The sequence below is a fragment of the Silene latifolia genome, chromosome Y, assembly GCF_048544455.1.
Source record: "Silene latifolia isolate original U9 population chromosome Y, ASM4854445v1, whole genome shotgun sequence".
Lineage (NCBI taxonomy): Eukaryota > Viridiplantae > Streptophyta > Magnoliopsida > Caryophyllales > Caryophyllaceae > Silene > Silene latifolia.
The window spans coordinates 168,548,591-168,565,537 of record NC_133538.1 but is presented as its reverse complement, the minus strand read 5'-3'; the positions used below and the strand labels follow the sequence as shown (position 1 = coordinate 168,565,537).

At 35.6% G+C, this 16,947-nt stretch overlaps 2 long non-coding RNA genes across 2 annotated transcripts; both read right to left on the bottom strand.

The window, feature by feature from the left end:
- Positions 1-7,739: 7,739 nt before the first annotated feature.
- LOC141632844 (uncharacterized) lies at positions 7,740-10,033 on the bottom strand. The gene is made up of 3 exons (XR_012537830.1): positions 9,917-10,033; positions 9,711-9,819; positions 7,740-7,933 (listed from the first exon to the last, which is right to left on the bottom strand). It is a non-coding gene; the product is annotated as an uncharacterized LOC141632844 (long non-coding RNA).
- Positions 10,034-13,064: 3,031 nt separating this feature from the next.
- On the bottom strand, positions 13,065-15,409 carry LOC141629414 (uncharacterized). The gene is made up of 3 exons (XR_012537279.1): positions 15,243-15,409; positions 15,037-15,145; positions 13,065-13,258 (listed from the first exon to the last, which is right to left on the bottom strand). It is a non-coding gene; the product is annotated as an uncharacterized LOC141629414 (long non-coding RNA).
- Positions 15,410-16,947: the final 1,538 nt, after the last annotated feature.

The following is a 16,947-nucleotide window of genomic DNA, read 5'->3' as shown; positions in this document are numbered from 1 at the left end:
TTCAATTTTTGGCCCTTTTCTTGAAATTGATGATGAATGGAAGAGTCCCCCGTATACATACTAGCTTGGGGGGAGGCTAGCTAGTCTAGTAAGTGTTCTTTCCTTTGCATTTTAGTTAAATTTCATGCAACCCATTAGATATAACCTCTTGTCTTACTTGTTTATGTGCTTTGAGCCGTTTTTACGGTTTAGTTGGATGTTTTATATATTGGCACATTGAGGACAATGTTGTTTTTAGCTTGGGGGGGGGGGGGGGGGGGGGTTGCATTTGCATTTTAGTGTAGCTTGCATTGTAGAAAATCTGAAAATTTGTGATATTTTGTGTTTTTTTTTTTTTGCTTCTTATGCTTCATTTAGCCTACTTTTGTCATGCAAAATATGCTTATTTCCTCTTGTTTATCCTAATGATAGCTTATTAGCTAATGATTCATTCATATTTTATGGGATATTTGCTTCATGGGGATGTCTTGACATAGTAGGTGGAAGATGAAAATTGAACCAAATAGGCTTGATCTTGACTTTGGCAGGCCACAAAATGGTAAGGTAGAGCCTCCTTGGACCGGTACATCTTTTTCCAGTCTCACTTAGGTGTGTGTAGGTCTTCTTATGGTGTGTGTTATATCAAAAACGGACAAGTATAGTTTTTATTTCATCTTTTATGAGCATTACTTTCATAATATGCTTGCATTTGAAGCCATTCACATAGACTGTGTTGCCCATTTCTAGCCCCTTCTTACACATGTTTACAATTCATCTAGCTACATTATACACTTGCCTACCTTGTTAAGCTAGTAGCTATGTCATTGGTGTTAGGGTGCTCATTTGGGATATGCTTAATTTTTAGTCTTTGTGAGTTTGGTTATGCCGGAATTGCTATTTTTCGGAATTGGTTTATGAAATAAAGAAGTGAAAAAGAAAGTTGTGAAAAAGAAAAGAAATGAAAAAATGATGGAAGAAAGAGAAAAAAGAATGAAAAAGAAGAAGAAAAAGAAGCATGAATTGAATTGAGAAAAAGAAGAAGATGAATTAAGAAAACTCTCATGTTTTATCATCAATTTTTGGAGAGTATTCTTATGATTTGTATTGAAATATTGGGTTTAGTTTTGGGATTGAGCATCCTTACACTTGGTCGTTGTTAGCTTGACTTAGCTCCACATACAATAATTCATATGTTCCCCTTTATTACCTATTACATATTGCCTTCTTCTACCCATTGGCTTCTTTTACATGCTTGCATTTTGATTATTTTTGACTTATGATTTGAAATGACTACCATATTAGATTACAGGCACACTCTCATGAGTCGAGGATAGGTGAGTGTTACTCACATAAAAATCCTTTCACATATAATGAGTATTGAGTGAATCGTGAGAGTCCAAAGTCAAAAAGATCATGCAAGGGCCGAAAAGTTTATTAGAAGTCATTAATACCCCTTGGCATTTAGTTAGGAGTTTAAGGAAATAAATCGGAAAACATACGACCCCGATCGGGGTGGCCTGTCCCCGATCAGGGCTACCTTTCCCATGAAATTTTACGTTATGCCCCTATTCTACTATAAATAGAGGCCTTAATCCGTCATTAGGGGATATCTTCATACACTCTTTTATACTCTTCATATACGCTAAGCAACACAAATTCTCTTAGTTTTCATATTAGTTTACATTTTGTTAAGCATTCCCTTTGTTGTTAAACAATTCCTTAAGCATTTCAAGTTTCAATATAAGTCATTGTTCAAGTTACTTGGATTGTTTGTTCTTCATATTTGAGTTCTACATTCTCCATTGTGGTAATCTTATTTCTAAGTTCCATTTCGTTATTTACTTTTGTCATTTCCTTTGCAAGTTAATTCGTTAATCGTTTCATTATCTACCTTGTTATTTTGTTATCATTACTAATAGTTAGTTTCATATTGTCATTAGTAACTTTAACATATTGTTATTTAATATTTATAATTATTCATAGCCACTTTGTCATTTACATGTCAGTTTCATCTTTAGTTATTCTTACCATCATTTCTAATATCAATCGTTCCTTTAGTTGCAATTTCATATTCATCATGTTTATTACATAAAATGTTATTAGTTTAAATTCCATTATGAGTGAGTAGTTTCATATGTCTAGGGATTAGGGAAGCCATGCATAAATAGTATTTGTAATTATTAAAATTAGGATGTTATAATATCGATAAATTGTTTCTGTCACATGTTTCCCTTGTTTTGATTAATCTTTGTTTAGTGGCCATAAGCATTGATTTTGTTAATTCGTTCTATAAGTCGAGAGGCACGGAATTGAATTAGACTAAACATGTGTTAGTAGAACGACCTAGTCATAACGAGAGTTCGCTAGGACCCGATCTATGGTTGAAAATAAAGCCGAGAGGTGGTTGTCACGAGACCTAAACAATTGTTGTAATTAAGAATTCCTAGTTTTGGCATGAATATTTACGTATTTGCATGTGTGACACGATTCCCCTAGACTCTTTTATCATATATTATTTACATCATTTATTTGGAAGTTATCAAACCAAACCAATTGAATTGACCTAGATAGAATTCTATTCATAGCATTTCATAACACAATTCCCGTCTCCTTGTGTTCGACCCCTACCTTACTACATTAATTTGTTAGCCAAGTTTAGGGTATCTTTGATTAGGTTGCGACATCCTATCAGAATAAAAACATCAACTTTTTTACTGAAAGTATACAGTACATCGCGTACCAAAATATCTCAATTCAAACTCCCACTAATTCAATGCATCAAAAGAAATCACAACACTCATGTTTTTAACATGTTTTTCAAAATCAATAGGCTTGAGTCCTTTAGTTAATGGGTCTGCAATCATCTTGTCAGTAGGAAGAAACACAAACTCGATATATCCAAGTTAAACCCACTCTCTGATTTTATGAATCTTCAAATCAAATGATTTAGATTTGCGAGATTTAACAATCTTCTTTGTGTATAACACTGCAGCGCTATTATCACAATGTATAATAATAGGTCGTGTGATAGGAAGAATATCACTAAAACTAGAGATGAAATTCCTCAACTCTTTAGCCTGACGAGCAGGAGTATAACAAGCTGTAATTTCCGCCTCCATAGTAGAGGTAGACACTATATTCTATTTGACACTCTTCTAAGAAATAGCACCACCAGCTAACATAAACACAAATCCTGTAGTGGATTTCATATCATCTACACAACCCCCAAGGTCTGCACCTGAATAACCAGTGATTTCTATTGTACTAACATTTCTGTACACAAGCATGTGATCTCTTGTCTTGCGAAGGTATCTCATAACCTTCTTAGCTGAAACCCAATGGGTATGACCAGGATTAGACATGTACCTCCCTAAAACATTCACTTCATAAGCAATGTCAAGTCTAGTACACACTTCAGCATACATCAAACTACCAACAGCACTAGCATAAGGAATGTCTTTCATAGACTTCTCATCAAGTTTATTTTGGGGACAATCACTCTTGCTGAACTTATCACCTTTAGATATGGGAGCTACACCAGGCTTACAGTTTAAGAGGTTAAAGTTTTCTAGAACTCGGTCAACATATGCCCTTTGAGATAATCCCAACATTCTCTTAGACCGGTCACGCACGATCTTAATACCAAGCACAAAGGATGCTTCCCCCAAATGTTTCATGTCAAAGACATTTGAAAGATTTGCCTTTGTGTCATGCAACAAACCAAGATCATTAATAGCAAGTAAAATATCATCAACATAAAGAACAAGAAAGATGAACTTCCTCCCACTGATCTTGGAATATATGCAAAGATCAATTGCATTTTCAATAAATCCAATAGACTGCACAACCTCATGAAACTTCAAATACCACTGACTAGAAGCTTGCTTCAGCCCATAAATAGATTTCTTTAATTTACACACCATATGTTCTTTACCCTTCTCAACAAAACCATCCGATTGCTGCATATATACTTCCTCACTAAGATTACCATTCAAAAAAGCTGTCTAAACATCCATTTGGTGCAATTCTAGATCATAATGAGCAGTTAAGGCCATAAGAATTCTAAATGAATCCTTAGAAGAAACAGGTGAAAATGTTTCATTAAAATCAACACCTTCTCTTTGAGTATAACCCTTTGCCACCAATCTAGCCTTAAAACTCTCAATAGCACCCTCAGAATCCTTCTTATTTTAAATATCTATTTGCACCCAACCGGTTTAAAATCATTAGGAGGATCAACTAATTCCCAAACTTCATTTTGTGCCATATATTGCATCTCATCATACATAGCCTATTTCCATTTTTCGGTTTTTATTATTTGTGAAAACGGGTTGAATAAGGAGTAAAGCCCACTACAGTTATGTGATCCATTGGGCCTAGGTCTGTCTTAGTCAGTATTATTAAGTAAATAGTGTGATGGTACTGATAAGTATAGGGCATGTTTATTATACAGTGGGCTGCCTGATGGGGGCCCCAAATACGGTTCTATTATGGCTAGGTCTCTCTTCTTGTCTAGAATACCTCTAACCTATATAAATAGGTTATTGGGATGACATGCCCCATTGATTGTTATCATAAAGAAACCTAGAAGAGGGAGGATAATATCCTTAACATACTAACTACATACTATTCATCTATGGCGTCCGTTAACGGTATGTACCCTATACAACGATCCTCTATTATAATTTATCTAACATGTGGTATCAGAGCAGGATTGTACTAGGGTTTATTATTATTATTCTTCTTTTCGTTTGATCGGTATAATTAATATTAATAGAGGTATCCGATCATCGTGGTTATGCGTGGTTATAAGTTTGAATAGAAACCCATTGTTATTGACTATAAATTACGGAGTACTTAGTATGAAGTATTGTCTATTGGTTTTGTCATGCTTTGGGGTTTCCTTGTTTTGTGTGGAACACAATTTGATCAATAATTAATTGGGTTTCGTGATTTTGTCTTTTTTCATGATTGATTAAATTTTATTCAATTTGTGTTTATGCTGCTGGAGGTCTGATTAAGTTCCTTGTTTTTCTTCCTCTTCGGGTCTGTTTAGCATATAAACGATATAGTCAGTAAAGAAAAATATAGCATGTGCAATTAAATTAAGTCGTGATATTCTCTGCCTTTACACTTTGTTATTAGATTTTGATGAGTGTTGTACGTATTTGACCCGCAATAAGGTTAATCATGAAAACGAATGCTTAATGACAAATAACATGCCGTATTACTCATCTAATATTGACAAAGTTCAAAACTGGAAATAGCATGTATGTAGATAATATGGGTATTGTTTCAGTAATTTATTTCAATTGCGGTGCGTAGCTTGGCCAAAGCGGGCTATCTATCAATTTTTAAAATAAATCATAAAGATTCCAGAATATATGTTTGTGTTTCTTAAATTAGTTTCTATAATTTCCTGTCCAAAGGGGGAAGTTGTACAAGTTAATTTGAGTAAGTGGTTGAGTAAATACAAGTGTAAATAATTTGATTTCTTAGAAATTTATCTGCCTAAAGGGGATTTATTTTTGAGAAATTTCTTTGTCTATTTACTTGAAGGTAGTTATTGTGCTTTGTGTATTCTGTCCAAAAGGGAATGCATAAGGTATAATATGAATTCCTATGAGAATATTGCGACTGCCCTAGCATATTCTTGTGTAAAGTTATAAAGAAAGTATACCCATATCGTGCTAATATTTGTCTTATTTATTATTTCAGTTAACCAATTCCCTATGAGCAACCAACTTTGTTCTATTGAGACTCTGAGTGGGAACAATATTGCTAAGTGGAAAAGTGATGTTGAGTTGGCCCTTGGTTTAGCTGACTTAGATATAGCTTTAACTGAGGGCAAACCTTCGGCTCTTACACATGAGAGCACTCAAGCTCAAAAGGACCATTTTCATAAGTGGGAAAAGGTAAATAAGTTAAGTATGTTGATTATGAAAAAGTCGATGTCTGGGGAATTTCAAAGTTTTTCTGCTGAGATTAAGACTGCTAAGGAGTTGCTTGAGGCTATAGGAAATCGGTATAAGGAATCTGAAAAGGCTGAAACTGGGGAATTAATGGATTATCTCACTAATACTACGTATGATGGAGTCAGTGGTGTTAGAGCTCATATTCTTAAAATGAAGGATATTGCAAACCTTCTTACTAAACTCAAAGCAGCCATTGCTGAGCTATTCCTTATTTATCAAATCCTTAATTCTCTTCCTCAAAAGGAGTGGGATCACCTCAAAACTGCCTATCACACCCAAAATGATACCTGGATAGTCAATGACCTTATTTCTTTGTGTGTTGGAGTTGAAAAGAAAAAGGGGAAGGTGGCGAGGGACGAAGTTATGAACTTAGTAACTAACCCATCATTTTCGAAGGGGAAGTCGGGTAAACCTTTCTACAAGAGCTCTAAAGGGAATAAGTTCCAAAAGAATAAATCTAGCCCATACCACAAACCTGGTCCTTATCAAAAGCATGGTCCATCTCACAATCTTAAGGGTCCTTAGGCTGAGAGTAATAAAGAACATGGTACCAATACTACTGGAGTTACTTGTTGGTTCTGCAAACAGACTGGTCATAGGAAGAATGAGTGTTCTAAATACAAAGCCTGGTTAGGGAAGAAAAAGATAGGGGTTCCAAAACAAACAAACACCAAGTGAGGGTAGAGTCACCGTGTCCGTAGGGAATGGAGCGAAACTTGTTGTGGAGTTCGTAGGAACAATTGTCTTAAAGCTTAGTTCAGGATTTTCTTTGACTCTAGAAAATACTCTTTATGTATCGTCTATGAGACGAAATTTGATTTCTATTTCCCAATTAGACAAGTGTGGATTTCGTTTGGTTTTTTCTAATAAAAGAGTTGAATTGTTTGATAACTCTCATATGATTGGAAATGCATTTATTTCCGATGATTTGTATCTATTAGATTTAATTTCAAATGATGTTTTCTTGAATGTTGAGAGTGTTGGAACCAAAAGAGCATTAACCAAAGAAAATTCTTCCCTTTTATGGCATAATAGACTTGGCCACATTTCTAAAGAGCGAATTTATAGACTTGTTAAATGTGAAATACTTCCTGAGCTAAATTTTGAGGATTTTGATGTCACTTGTGCTGATTGTATTCGGGGAAAATTGACCAAATCTATGAAAAAGAGTTCAACCCATAAAACGGAACTCCTAGAGGTTATTCACACTGATATTAGTGGGCCATTATCCTCTACTATTTGTGGAAAGACATCCTATATCACATTCATTGATGAATATTCTAGATATGGTTATGTCTACCTTGATAAGTCTGATGCCCTTGATAAGTTCAAAATCTTTAAAGTTGAGGTTGAGAACCAGTTAAATAAGACTATTAAGATTGTGAGATCGGACCGAGGTGGTGAGTATTATGGTAAACATGGTGATTCGGGACACTACATGGGACCTTTTGCTGAATACTTGCAAGAATGTGGTATTGTTGGCCAATATACTATGTCGGGTCTTCCTGAACAAAATGGTGTGGCTGAGCGTCGTAATCATACCTTGAAAGATATGGTGAGGAGTATGATGTCGAGATCTAAATTACCTGATTTTATTTGGGGAGAAGTGTGACACCCTTAAATCTAGCCTTAATTAAATACGTAAATTCTACGGAAAAACTGGTAGGATATGTTTGTAAATGGTTCAACTAGTCCAAAAACCTGCAATTTCAAAAAAATTTCTAACTTAAACCATTCACAACCAATCCAACTCAAGAAGAGTGTCAAAAATCCTGCAACAGCTGATAAACTAATTTACATACATAACTAAAGACGCGGAAATATAAGGATACAAACCAAAAATAGAAAAGGGAGACATATGTCCCTTCAAATAATATACAAACCAAAAGTGTAAAAGGTTTACTAATAGAATAGCCAAAACTAGGTCCAAGGTTCCTTGCTCACTAGCCCGTCTGTGACCCCAACTAAGCATCAACAACCTGTCAATCGCATTTTATACAAACACGAAAGCCACAATTCAGTGGGGAGTAACTTCGAGTCCTCCCAGCCACGAATCGTCAAAATTTATGTAACATGTGGTAAAACATGTAAACAAGATGATAAATAAATCAATTATCCAACATTCTAACATATGAGCCCTAAATTGACCAACTAGACTATCATGTGAAACATATAACAAATTGTAATCCAAACTCTATCAACCATAGCCGGCTTGCATCTCACCTTCTATGATTCATAGAATCATCAAACAAGAAAGGGCAATATATCAAAGACAGGCATACGTTCTTAGTACCGTCAATAGTCACTTTGTAACTCGAGTCTATACCACGAGGTAGGGAAGGTAATCGAACCGGTATCTTGGCTCAGCGGTTACTATTAAGAAAACATGGCCAAGAGACAACACAACCCTAGCCTAAAATCTGCGCAGACCTAGACATGCGGATACACACCACCGCACCCAAGACTCACAACTTTTTTTAAAACAAAGTGAAGTGAGTACCCTAAGGACACCACCGAAGGGTTGGCTAGTACTTAAGCTGACCCCATACTATCAAAATAAGTACCTGAGGTCATGCCCCAACTTGGATAAACATCCACTAGTCAGGAACACAAAGGCTATCAAGCAGTGAACATATACTCGTCAGAGACTATAAAGACCTATCTATGATGAAGGCCGAAATACTCACCTAGGACCTAGTCACAGCTAGTCCCAGCTTGAATACTTTAGCCCACACCACACAAGACTCACCACACAAGTCAAGTAAGACACCCACTTAACCTTAAGAGGGCAAAAAGTTCTACTTACCAACCTAAATGCTAACATTCTATCATGTGAAAGGCTATATAAATGTCTATTTACAGCATACAATCCAACAGTTCCTCAATAAGAATTCAATACTAACTTCCAATTCTAGCAATTTTAACAATATTAAAGGCTTTAGGGGAATCTAGGGCCATTACTACAAAATAAGAAGCTATTTAAATTCAACTAACTAAATAAGAAGCTATTTAAATTCAACTAATTACACATGTGAAATAGAGATATAATAAATGGCCTAAAACAAGAAGAAGGCCGATTATCTAATTCATTCAACCGAATTTTTACCCGCAACCCTGACCTGCGACAGTGCACGGGTCAAATTCGGTGGGCCAATCACTCAATTAATCGACATCGCATCAGTCAAAGGGACTAAGGCTCGATTTTCAAGACAATCAACAAAACATTACAATTATCGCTATAAAATTCATTTTGAGCCTATTATTTACAAATTCACTTTGTAAACTATCCTAACATGTGATAACTATTAACATAAGCATAGTTTTATCATTAACATACTTTTTATTACTTAGTATGAATCAATTCAAAATACTACCCCTTTGTTACTTATATTAGTTATAACATTACTCAACCTAAAATGACCAATATTGTACGAAAACCGCAAAACAAGCACGGACCAACCCGGGCAGCCGTGGGCTAGCCGTGGGCCTGCCACGGGCCTGCCATGGGCCTGCCACGGCCTGCTGCCCGTCCCCCTACACCACCTTATTTTTCCATTTTTGTTTAGTAAGAGACCGTCTGAAAATTAATTAATCGTCCCCAATTCAACTTTAATAATTTAAACTAACAAAAGGCACAAATTAACATGCATACAACAAATTTATCATGTGAAAACTACTACTCAAGTAAAAATCACCAAACATACAAAAATCAAAAACATGTGACGATCTTTCGTCGAGTAACTCGAAATATGTTACCTTAAGCTAGAAAATGAGCAATTAGCACCTCAAAACCGAAACCCTAACAACAACTAGCCGCTATCCTCTATAATATACGAGTCCCCGAACTCGTCCTCCAATTCTTCACCTAAATAAACAATTAAAACACAAAAATAAGCATATAAACCGAAAATTCCGAAATTTGGTCTTAAAACAACTTAATGAAAACTGAAATTAGAACATACTAAGTTGTAGATCGTGGCGAGGGGATTCCGGAAAGGTAAATTATGCGAAAAACGGACTAGTAACGAAGAATTTATGGCGATTTTAAGCTTGAATGTGAAAATGGTGTTTTTGGTAAAATGTTGTTGATGATGATAGGGGAAATCAGAAAAAAGAAAAGGGGGAGGTGTGGTCCGCGTAAGGGAGGAAGGAAAGGAGGAAAAAGGAAGTGCGGGATTTTTAGTCGGGATTTTTACGAGTCGGGTTTGACTTGTTTCAATAATAATTAAATCCGTAAGTCAAACGCAAATTCCGTCAAGACCAAAGTCTTTAAACACGAGATTACATTAAAATTGAGTATTCATACGACCCATTTCCAAATTCGTTTACCCAACGTTCAAACGAATTGTCATTTTCCCCCCGATACGCCCTTATTTCGAAATAAAAGATTTTACACGGTTTAAACTATTTTTAAACATTTCAAAACTATCAAAACAAATACTTTTCTTCAAAATATAATAAAATTATATTTCTTTGAATTATTTTTACTTTAATTACTTTAAATATCAAATTTTATTTGATTAATAAATCATTTTTGAAATATATTAACGGTCCGAAATTACGGGGCGTTACAATCACCCCTCCTTTTAAAAAGTTTCGTCCTCGAAACTTAGAAGGAGAAATGATAGTTATAAGAAAATATAGGTATCTTTTCAATGAAACGGTGATACTCTTGTTGATCAGACGAGAACATCCATATTCATATCAAGATATAAAAATATTTCTACACCAATAAATGAGAAAACCCATTATTGGGACGTCACCAACAACGAGATTTAACACTCACTAATGTTAAAACCATTAAAAATTCAAAAAAGTATTTTCAATATCTTTGGTTTAAAGTTCTATAGTAAGAATAATATCTGACTAAATTATAATTAAATAAGGCTTAGTAACTCGGAAAAAGAGTAAGAAAAGGAATACCTTATGGAAATAAATCAAAATTTCATTTTCAAATCTTTAAAAATAGGTTAGGTTTGCAGAAGTGACATAAACTTTTATGAATGAATTGAAACTGGTGGCTTGAAAATTTAGAAGTTGTACAACACGGAAAATAACTTAGATAGCATATAAAACAAAGTATATTAAGATGATTCAAATTAACTAATCAAAAAGAGCTATAAACTCCAAGAGAAGGTTCCTCAAACATTCCACAAGGTTCTCATTTCAAAACAAGGTAGTAACATACCAACCCCAAATTATGAAAAATCAATAGGATCTCAAGTTTCTCTATCCTTTTACTTATTAAGGATTCTCAAAAGCAGAACTACACTCAGCTCCAACATCGTCTCATCATCACAAGTACTCAATGCGACCTCAATTCTCAATACTAAGTCTCTCTCAACTCAAGAATTCTCAAAAGCCAACTAATAATCCCACCATTAGCTTTTCTCATATGGTCATACACATTATCAAACTCTCATGTCCAAAGTGATTATGGAAGCCAACCACACAACTCGACTTACTTAGTCAATCTTACATCCTCAAATCCACCATTCAGTTTCATCCATTTTAAGATAAGTACTAAACACTAGTACCCTAAACCTAAACAACAATGCCATGCTCCATAACCTTAGTAACCATTGCAACTCACACTTGACACACAAAGTCCACCAATCCAAAGTACTCACTCTATCAAGGATCTATAGGTATAAGAACCATCAAGTATGTCTCATCACACTACCTAAGTCTTTTCAACATCAAATCCTCCCAAAACCAGGAAAGGGTCAAACCTAAACAATCCCGTCAAAGGTCATAATTTTCCAACCAAGGTCAACATTTCTCAAAAGAAATAGTATTATAAAAAGGCGTTAAGGAAGGATAAGCAAGGAACAAATGACATGTTAGGAAATAAGGAGTCGGACCGTAAAGATAACGGTTGACAAAAATAAGAGGTATTCGAGTTAAGAAGATATCTCGGACAAGAAGAAGATACGTAAACTTTGGCATAAGAACTGGGTTCAACGAACGTTAAAGAGAAAGAAAGGAGAACAGAAGTGGCATAATGAAAGGGTTACCGCTTACCAAACACTCATCAAAGCTTATGATCGATATGATAAGGTTACACCACTAAGGTGCTCAACAAAGCCCCAAAAGTCTACCAAATCATAGGACTAACAAGGACTCCACAATGGTAGGTATTCCTCAACTCAATTGGTTCTAAGAGCCAAAATCAATTCACCACACAAATTCATTTGTTACCATCCATGTCCCAAAATATCTCCTTTCAAGGCCTACCAAGATTGGGCTAACTATCATTCCTTTAATTCTCCACAAGAAACATCGAGACTCTCAAATGAAGTAGCTAGGTTCATTTCAACTTATGTGCTAAGGCAGTACCCACGCTCAATCACTTATAACAAACAAGCTCTCAAAAGACATAAATCCCAAAGTGTTTCACAACTCACTAGACTCCCATATCAAGCACAACCAACAAGACTAACCAAAGGATCCCAAATTATATTCTCCTATACAACTCAAACCTTAAACAATCAATTTCTCAACTCATTCACGCCCTCCAATGATACATTCTCTCAAAACCGGGTTCTCTTGAACAAGGGAACTATCCTGCGGAATAAAAGGAAGGTGTCCACATGAACTTTATTATAAGAAGAAAACGAACCTAAGATGAATCGGGAGAAAGAATTGAAAGGTAGTTACCAAGGCGAGAGAAGAGGAATTTGAAAGACGAATAAACAACGAGATTGGAAGACTAAGGTAAGATTGCATTATCTACATCTATTGGAGAGCCATCTTACAAAAGAGAAAATTAATTAGTACCTAACAATTAGCAATCACAAACAGACTACTACATAAAATCCTAATTCTACCCATCCTACCCATCTCTCAAGTTTTTTTTTTTATTTAAAGGTCAAGTGATTCTAGGTGGGGTGCACAAACGTGCGTCGGGAGCAATAGGCTCTGATACCAACTGTGACACCCATAAATCTAGCCTTAATTAAATACGTAAATTCTACGGAAAAACTGGTAGGATATGTTTGTAAATGGTTCAACTAGTCCAAAAACCTGCAATTTCAAAAAATTTTCTAACTTAAACCATTCACAACCAATCCAACTCAAGAAGAGTGTCAAAAATCCTGCAACAGCTGATAAACTAATTTACATACATAACTAAAGACGCGGAAATATAAGGATACAAACCAAAAATAGAAAAGGGAGACATATGTCCCTTCAAATAATATACAAACCAAAAGTGTAAAAGGTTTACTAATAGAATAGCCAAAACTAGGTCCAAGGTTCCTTGCTCACTAGCCCGTCTGTGACCCCAACTAAGCATCAACAACCTGTCAATCGCATTTTATACAAACACGAAAGCCACAATTCAGTGGGGAGTAACTTCGAGTCCTCCCAGCCACGAATCGTCAAAATTTATGTAACATGTGGTAAAACATGTAAACAAGATGATAAATAAATCAATTATCCAACATTCTAACATATGAGCCCTAAATTGACCAACTAGACTATCATGTGAAACATATAACAAATTGTAATCCAAACTCTATCAACCATAGCCGGCTTGCATCTCACCTTCTATGATTCATAGAATCATCAAACAAGAAAGGGCAATATATCAAAGACAGGCATAAGTTCTTAGTACCGTCAATAGTCACTTTGTAACTCGAGTCTATACCACGAGGTAGGGAAGGTAATCGAACCGGTATCTTGGCTCAGCGGTTACTATTAAGAAAACATGGCCAAGAGACAACACAACCCTAGCCTAAAATCTGCGCAGACCTAGACATGCGGATACACACCACCGCACCCAAGACTCACAACTTTTTTTAAAACAAAGTGAAGTGAGTACCCTAAGGACACCACCGAAGGGTTGGCTAGTACTTAAGCCGACCCCATACTATCAAAATAAGTACCGAGGTCATGCCCCAACTTGGATAAACATCCACTAGTCAGGAACACAAAGGCTATCAAGCAATGAACATATACTCGTCAGAGACTATAAAGACCTATCTATGATGAAGGCCGAAATACTCACCTAGGACCTAGTCACAGCTAGTCCCAGCTTGAATACTTTAGCCCACACCACACAAGACTCACCACACAAGTCAAGTAAGACACCCACTTAACCTTAAGAGGGCAAAAAGTTCTACTTACCAACCTAAATGCTAACATTCTATCATGTGAAAGGCTATATAAATGTCTATTTACAAAGATACAATCCAACAGTGTCCTCAATAAGAATTCAATACTAACTTCCAATTCTAGCAATTTTAACAATATTAAAGGCTTTAGGGGAATCTAGGGCCATTACTACAAAATAAGAAGCTATTTAAATTCAACTAACTAAATAAGAAGCTATTTAAATTCAACTAATTACACATGTGAAATAGAGATATAATAAATGGCCTAAAACAAGAAGAAGGCCGATTATCTAATTCATTCAACCGAATTTTTACCCGCAACCCCAGCCCTGCGACAGGTACGGGTCAAATTGCGGCTGACCAATCACTCAATTAACTGACATCGCATCAGTCAAAGGGACTAAGGCTCAGTTTTCGGCACAATCAACAAAACATTACAATTATCGCTATAAAATTCATTTTGAGCCTATTATTTACAAATTCACTTTGTAAACTATCCTAACATGTGATAACTATTAACATAAGCATAGTTTTATCATTAACATACTTTTTATTACTAGTATGAATCAATTCAAAATACTACCCCTTTGTTACTTATATTAGTTATAACATTACTCAACCTAAAATGACCAATATTGTACGAAAACCGCAAAACAAGCACGGACCAACCCGGGCAGCCGTGGGCTAGCCGTGGGCCTGCCACGGGCCTGCCATGGGCCTGCCACGGCCTGCTGCCCGTCCCCCTACACCACCTTATTTTTCCATTTTTGTTTAGTAAGAGACCGTCTGAAAATTAATTAATCGTCCCCAATTCAACTTTAATAATTTAAACTAACAAAAGGCACAAATTAACATGCATACAACAAATTTATCATGTGAAAACTACTACTCAAGTAAAAATCACCAAACATACAAAAATCAAAAACATGTGACGATCTTTCGTCGAGTAACTCGAAATATGTTACCTTAAGCTAGAAAATGAGCAATTAGCACCTCAAAACCGAAACCCTAACAACAACTAGCCGCTATCCTCTATAATATACGAGTCCCCGAACTCGTCCTCCAATTCTTCACCTAAATAAACAATTAAAACACAAAAATAAGCATATAAACCGAAAATTCCGAAATTTGGTCTTAAAACAACTTAATGAAAACTGAAATTAGAACATACTAAGTTGTAGATCGTGGCGAGGGGATTCCGGAAAGGTAAATTATGCGAAAAACGGACTAGTAACGAAGAATTTATGGCGATTTTAAGCTTGAATGTGAAAATGGTGTTTTTGGTAAAATGTTGTTGATGATGATAGGGGAAATCAGAAAAAAAGAAAAGGGGGGAGGTGTGGTCCGCGTAAGGGAGGAAGGAAAGGAGGAAAAAGGAAGTGCGGGATTTTTAGTCGGGATTTTTACGAGTCGGGTTTGACTTGTTTCAATAATAATTAAATCCGTAAGTCAAACGCAAATTCCGTCAAGACCAAAGTCTTTAAACACGAGATTACATTAAAATTGAGTATTCATACGACCCATTTCCAAATTCGTTTACCCAACGTTCAAACGAATTGTCATTTTCCCCCCGATACGCCCTTATTTCGAAATAAAAGATTTTACACGGTTTAAACTATTTTTAAACATTTCAAAACTATCAAAACAAATACTTTTCTTCAAAATATAATAAAATTATATTTCTTTGAATTATTTTTACTTTAATTACTTTAAATATCAAATTTTATTTGATTAATAAATCATTTTTGAAATATATTAACGGTCCGAAATTACGGGGCGTTACAAGAAGCTCTTAAAACTGTCTCATATATCTTGAATAGAGTACCTAGCAAATCTGTTCCCAAAACGCCTTTTGAATTGTGGACTGGGAGAAAACCGAGTTTGAATCACTTGAAGGTATGGGGTTGTCCAACTGAGGTGAGGATTTATGACCCTTCTGAAAAGAAGCTTGATCCTAAAACTACTCCTGGTTTTTTCATTGGTTATCCTACAACTTCTAAAGGTTATAGATTCTTTTGTCCATCTAATAGCACCAGAATTGTGGAGTCTTTGACAGCTAATTTTTTAGAGAATGAGTTCGAATCTTGTCATTGTAATAATAGCTCCATTTGTCCTACTAAACTTGTTAGCATTCCTTCTTCTTCAAATGGGGGAAGTATGGTGACTAATAATACTGTTTCACTAGCCCCGAATAGGTTGTCACCTGTTGTTGCACCTTTAAGGCGTTCTCATAGGGAGAGACATTCTGGTATTCCTGGTGATTATGTTGTCTATACTGGGGAAGTTGATTATGATTTGAGTGAGATAGTTGAACCTGTAAGCTATAAAAAAGCCATTCTTCTCCGCAAGCAGAAAAATGGAAATAGGCTATGTATGATAAGATGCAATCTATGGCACAAAATGAAGTTTGGGAATTAGTTGATCCTCCTAGTGATTTTAAACCGGTTGGGTGCAAATAGATATTTAAAATAAGAAGGATTCTAAGGGTGCTATTGAGAGTTTTAAGGCTAGATTGGTGGCAAAGGGTTATACTCAAAGAGAAGGTGTTGATTTTAATGAAACATTTTCACCTGTTTCTTCTAAGGATTCATTTAGAATTCTTATGGCCTTAACTGCTCATTATGATCGGATACCCCTATTAATATTAATTATACCGATCAAACGAAAAGAATAATAATAACAATAAACCCTAGTACAATCCTGCTCTGATACCACATGTTAGCTAAATTATAATAGAGGTTCGTTGTATAGGGTACATACCGTTAACGGAAGCCATAGATGAATAGCATGTAGCTAGTATGTTAAGGATCTTCTCCTCCCTCTTCTAGGTTTCTTTATGATAACATTCAATGGGGCATGTCATCCCAATAACCTAT